This window comes from Engraulis encrasicolus, chromosome 19 (genome assembly GCF_034702125.1).
Source record: "Engraulis encrasicolus isolate BLACKSEA-1 chromosome 19, IST_EnEncr_1.0, whole genome shotgun sequence".
Classification (NCBI taxonomy): Eukaryota; Metazoa; Chordata; class Actinopteri; order Clupeiformes; family Engraulidae; genus Engraulis; species Engraulis encrasicolus.
Window position 1 is genome coordinate 47,865,697 of NC_085875.1, and position 6,573 is coordinate 47,872,269.

Sequence of the window (6,573 nt, forward strand, 5' to 3'; positions counted from 1 at the left end):
GCATGTGTGTGTGTGTGTGTGCAGGACCGCTGACAGCTTTGGGTGGGCCCGGGACAAACCTAATACAAACAATGTAGTGGATGGAATGGATGTAACGTCAATATTTATTACAGAGTGAAGGTGTGATTGGTTGAGGGATTGGGGGGTCGGGGGGTGTACTGAGCTGTGTGTGTGTGTGTGTGTACTGAGCTGTGTTGGTGTCAAATGTCTCTTATGTGTTTTATGATGCTGCAACCTCCCTGTCTCCGAGACAAATTTCTCCTTTGTGGAGACTAATAAAGAAACCTAACCCAGCCTAACCAAATTAGGGTCCAATTCTGCCGCCCCCCCACCCCCCAGTCAGCTTCCCGGTGTGTGTGTGCATTTGTGCATGTGTGAGGGCACGTATGGTCTGTGCGTGCATATGCTTGTGTGCGTATGTGCGCGCATGTGTGTATTGGCGAGTGCATGCATGTGTGGAGTCTTGGAATCCTCATTGTGTGTGTGTGTGTGTGTGTGTGTGTGTGTGTGTGTGTGTGTGTGTGTGTGTGTGTGTGTGTGTGTGTGTGTGTGTGTGAGAGAGAGAGGGAGAGAGAGGGAGGGAGAGAGAGAGTGTGTGTGAGAGAGAGAGAAAGAGAGAGAGAGAGAGAGAGAGAGAGAGAGAGAGAGAGAGAGAGAGAGAGAGAACATAGCAACTTAATAGTGCAAAACCTTGGCTACCACTCCACATCTCGGCATTGGCATTCCCATGATAGATAAGCAAGTACAGCCTATACACCACTCAGTGGTTGATTATCATCACTGAAATTTGTTGAGAGCGGAGAAGACAGCACAGAATTGTTGCTATTATGGTCTTAACAAGGCTGCTCTGCTCTTTGCCAGTTTCTAAAGATAGAGATGCAAAACTAACTCGAAATCGCCGTATGCTGGCTATGTTTAAGGACTGCTGCACGCTGCAGCTCAGAGGTCTCGCGGGCTTTTTCCGCTGAGACGGTCTGTTTCCGGCAAGTCTGATTAAACATCGCGTGTAGTTCGAGCTTCCATCCCTTCCTCCATTCCCGGTTGCGCTTGGGTACAGAAGCCGGTGTGCAGACATTCTCCTCCAGCTGATAGGATGACGTAGGAGAGTGTGTGTGCTTGAGTGTGCATGAGAGAGAGAGAGAGAGAGAGAGAGAGAGAGAGAGAGAGAGAGAGAGAGAGAGAGAGAGAGAGAGAGAGAGAGAGAGAGAGAGAGAGAGAGAGAGAGAGAGAGAGAGATCGCCTATGTGCATTTTGGAGAAGGGGGCGGAGGTTGGAGCGGGGAGGGAAAGATTAGCCTACCCTTGCCTGAGATTCGCAATTTGAATCATCCTCTGCGATGGTCGAGCGAATGGATACCCCATCCACGGCAACGCTCTGTGATCCTGCAGGAGGGGAAGCGAGGATGTGAAAACTGTTCCAAAAGACCGGCTGTTAGGTTAGGTTGCGACTGTTCGTGCTGCTGCATGAGACAGATATGACGCGAAAAGAGACCATCCTCTCCAGAGGAACAGAAGATGGATTAAAACGTTTTCCTGGCTCAGTTTGACCTCCTCCATGGGTGGCGTCGAGGTCCATTTTTTGTATTCCTGACATTGTTTTAAATAAGCAGGCTGGGCCTTGGCGGCGCTCGACTATTTCTACGCTAACGGAAACCTGAGAAGGGGGGAGGACGCCGCTGTTGCCCAGGGCTCTTGGAAGAATCGAGTCGACTGCATGGATTCCAAGGCTCCCGTTTTCACTGTCGCTTCGATCTGAGAACGCGCTTCCCTCGTCCGCGCTGACAGCCTGGTGTCTGGTCTATCCATCAGCGAGAGAGAGAGAGAGAGAGAGAGAGAGAGAGAGAGAGAGAGAGAGAGAGAGAGAGAGAGAGAGAGAGAGAGAGAGAGAGAGAGAGAGAGAGACGCGCTGAAGAGCTAACGTTAGAAGGAGCGCAGAGAGAGGCATCTCTTCTCCGGTTCAATCGATCCACCGGAACTGGACGGGCACGGGAATCAGCCTTGGTGCGCGTGTGAGGAGAGCGATATCGCCCCTGGGGTATTCTACCACGGGAGGGCTTCGCGTCTGACGGGGCGGCTGGAGGATAGACGCCGTCAAAAGCACATTGACAAAAGTCCAATTACGTAAAGAGACAGACTCCCGGCGACATATGTGATTCGAAGGGGATTATCTCTGCAATATCAGATCCCACAAAAATCAGCCACCCTCTCTGCCGAGCTAAAGCCAGGTACGTGCTTGTTATTACTGTGTCAGCTAAGGCTTTCGGCATTGGACAGCAGCTGGTGCGTGTGCTTTAAGTTGGGTATACCTTTTATCCACCAACGATTATGCATTATGCGAGCTCCTTGATTTTTTTTTCTGCGATTGACCACGCTTATCACTTAGGCTATTAGATATTCCTTGCCCCCTTTTTTTTTTTTTTTTTTTTTTTTACTCCACCATGGTAAAAATGGAACATTCGTCAGCATCATATTCCATTCACATAAATAATAATAATAATAATAATAATAATAATAATAATAATAATAATAGCCTAATAGTCTGTGTCCGTTCATATCTGTCATTAGCCTACATCGTTATAAATATTGCATCATTATAAACAACAGTGGTGACAACATTTGGCGGGTCGAACTTTGACTTGTTGTTAGATATGGCTCATCCGGAGCTGTGTAAATTTGGGCGGAGGGGTAGGTGTGATTTATGATGAGCGGTGGCTCTCGCCATGCCGCTCTGTGTGCATATGGGGCTGATGCTCCACCGCCACCGAATTGCATTAGCCTACCTTACTTTACACTCATTTAGATGACGCTTTTATCCAGTGTGACTGGCAAGGGACGCGGAGTGTATTAGCCCACAGAACAGAACGAAAGGGAATGTCTCGGTTTCCTGTCACAAGCGGTAAAACGCTGTCGGTGGGTAACATTTGCATGTCTTTCACAAGGCACGCATTGCTCACTCACTGTGCGCGCCACTGTGTCCGCCTCACGCACGCACTCCACGATTCCGAGGCCCCCTTCGCATGTGACTGTGAGCCGTGGGAGGCAACAGGCCAAGGCATGTCTGAAAATATGAGGCAGTGACCTAACGTCACAGGTCGGTGGTTCAGCGGTATCGAATTCAAAGTGGCCAGGACATTCGACTAGGCCGCTCAGGGTCAAAAGTTATTAGTCATAGGCTTAAGGTGCCTTACTGGGGGATGCACAGGTCGCCATGGCTTTTACACGTCCTGGTCCACAAGGGGTGTCATCTTATCAGAGCAGGTGTGACTTCATACATAGGCCTATTGAAAAAAATGCACTGTTATTTCAACACTTGTGGAGTCACTCAGTTTAACATCTTCTAGAGTGTATTTGGTCCCAGCGTAGTATTTAGTAAGTGTTGAATTAACCCTACATTTTTAGATTTCACTGGAGGTGTGCCTGGTATTCCAAGTAATGTGATGATTGAAGTAGCCTACGGACTTAGTTTGCCTGTAGTATTGCCTTTCCTTGCAGGTGAACTGGGGTCGGAGGTGGCGAAGGGTGGTGCATTCTTTTAGCCCACTGTGATTAATTTCACAACAGCTGACGTCCCCGCCCCCTTGCTCTGTTAACGGGTTCTCAAATCGCCTCCTTTAACGGGGACGCTTCCCAAAATAGGGAGGGAAAGACTCGTCCACAGGCTGCCTCTCGGGTTCCCCGGTAGCCTATCCCACCACCTCCACATCAGCGCTCTCTCTCTCTCTCTCTCTCTCTCTCTCTCTCTCTCTCTCTCTCTCTCTCTCTCTCTCTCTCTCTCTCTCTCTCTCTCTCTCTCTCTCTCTCTGATCCGTGGCAGGCATCATGCAGAACAGTTGCGAGTTTGCGCTGTGCACAAAAATGGAAGAAGTCCACATCACATGGCCTCTGGGGACGTATTGCGTGGGCCCACTCAGCATTGTTATTAGGCTTCGTGACCCTGCCGTAGAGGTCGCTGTTCTCTTCTCGCTAATTGAGACTCTTGTACTCTCCATGCTTTACATTGGCTGCAAAATGATATATTTTCAGGCTATAAAAAACTGAACATGGTTAAAATTTTCTGTTAAACAACTACCATTGTGCATTCAAAGCGTCTTCTGCCCCTGATCTGTGCTTTGGTCTCACTATTTTTCATGCTCGACCTGAAGCTCTTTCCGTGTGTTCTGGTTGGCATTTTGAACGCTGTCATCAGTCCAGCGTCCTCTGGGCAGACATATCTGTCAGCTAATGGAGAGAGAAACACATTAGCGTTTAACCATTATTAGTATGGTAATTATTCTGGAGCGCCTAATTGCTGTGGGCGCGCCCTCCTCACAATCACTGCGGGAGCACTTTTCGTTGAGAGAGGGGACGCAGTCTTGAGAGAGACGCAGCTCCACAACCCCCCTTCTCCCCACACCCACCCCAGAGAAACTCACACAAAATCTCTTCTGCACATAGATAACAATATGCATCATTATTGTTTTCTCCCTTCTCCGTTTGCAATGTCACCATATAAATAATTCACAAACCTCCCCAGAAGTGATCATTTGTTGTTTCTTTCCCATTTGAAAAGTAGTCAAATGCCAAATCAATAGAAAGGAATTAAAGTTAAAGAACTATTTACTCGTCACATACACAGTATACACTGCAATATGAAATGAAATGGTTGGTGAAATTAATTGAGTGTGAGTGCATTATGTTATGTGTGTGCTTGAGCATAAAAAAAATCTTTCGCCACACCACCTCACCACATTGCTATGCAATACAGCATACAGTGATGCGGTGGGTACTCAGTTTGTGGTAGTAGGACCATCTATGCCACCCATTTTCTTTTATGGGGCCACTGTTATCAATGCTCTTTACATGTGAACATACTTGCGTGCATACCACGCAGGCGAGATGGTGATTAAGGCTCCGTAGGGGAAATAGACAACACCTGATAGTACAGTAAACAAGCTATGCATAGATTTATGAGACATAGAGGAAGGGGGAAAGAGAGAGAGAGAGAGAGAGAGAGAGAGAGAGAGAGAGAGAGAGGATGAAGAGGAGGAACTGAGAGGGAGGTGGGGATGGAGAGAGAGCGAGAGAGGAAAAAGGCCAAGGCTGTGTGGTTTGGTGTCACATTATATGGCATGCCTCAGGGTGGCTGAGGTGCTAATCATTGCTAAATTAGATAGGTTACACTTTATTTTACAGTCCTCAGTGCATCCATTACAGTGTAATGCCGTGCCCTGACACGTCCTTACAAGTGATATTAGTCAGCTGTGGATGTGTCTCCAGCAGTGTGAGGCCTGGGGATGTGAGAAGAGTACAAGTGATGCAATGTCAGGTTCCAAGATAAAAACTATTTGAACTATTTACTATTGATAAAACTGTTTGTGTAAGTGACAAACCAATGAGAAATATTGTCCTGAGGCACTGTTACAGATACTAGTGGTGTCACAATGATCGATTCGGCGATCCGAATCGATGCGGGGCATGGACGATCCAGAATCGATCCGGCAAGTTCCAGAATCGATCCGGCAAGTTTCAATTACTTCCATGGATATTTCGGGACCAAATGAATGTTGAATTAAATAAAAGCACTTAAAAACATTGCAAGACTCATACAGACTGATACAGACTGATACAGAAAACAGCCAATAAATTGTTGCTCAGTATCTGACTACTTGTATTGCCTCATCATGATTGCAATGCATTGTAGAATTGGATCGGATCGGATCGAATCGAATTGGATCGCTACCTCCCGAATCGTGATTGAATCGGATCACGAGGGCAGTGCCGATCCACACCACTAACAGATACTGTTACCAAAATTATAATAACCATGTCCTCTATTTTCTCTATTTATGACCTCTATTTTCATCAGCCTTTGGTGATAGTTATCTACTATCTGCAATACTTTCTACAATATATTTTTTCTTCTCTCTTCTCTTTAGCACATTGAATGTCACTTATGTATGATAGCGTGCTACATAAATCATTTTGATTGATTAAGTGATTGATTGATTGATTGATTGATTGATTGATCGATAGATTGATTATAGCCGCGTCATCTTCACAACACTGGGATAGTCCGCTACACCATATTCAGAGGATTACTCAATTAATATGACTCAACAGAGAGACACAGAGGTGGCCAAAGTAAAGTAGAAGTAAATTTATGGTTTAAGTACGACATTAGCACATGATATTACATAGCAGTTACACCAGTTATTCCATTGTAACTAATGAGGTGACAAGACAGTGTTACTGAAAAGTACTACAAACCCAAAAAGAAAGCCCCCCACGTGCAGAATCAGGTACGTCGCTTTATAGTAACTGTAGACCACTGAAGTTACCTGTGGTGGAAAGAAACTGTGGCAGGATTTGTTTTAACTTCTACTTCATGCATGCATGGTGGAAGAGGCTGTGCAGGTTGTAAGGATGCTTTGGCACCACCACCGCATTGCCAGAGAAACCACATTACCATGTAGGATCACATTAAAATAGATACAGTGCTGTCCAATCCATTGCCATCCACATGGGTTTGTAGGGTTGTAATTTCCAAAATGACACGCTGATCTCCACTTATTTCCAATGTTATCATCAGATCAGA

The 6,573-nt window shown here is 46.2% G+C and overlaps 1 protein-coding gene across 1 annotated transcript in view; it reads left to right on the forward strand.

Moving 5' to 3' along the window:
- The first annotated feature begins 1,864 nt into the window (after nucleotides 1-1,864).
- Nucleotides 1,865-6,573, forward strand: part of slc8a3 (solute carrier family 8 member 3) — a 177,526-nt gene continuing 172,817 nt past the window's right edge. Inside the window, exon 1 of the mRNA XM_063223935.1 lies at nucleotides 1,865-2,224. The gene's annotated coding sequence lies outside the window, so the exon portion shown is untranslated. The remainder of the gene's footprint in view (nucleotides 2,225-6,573) is intronic.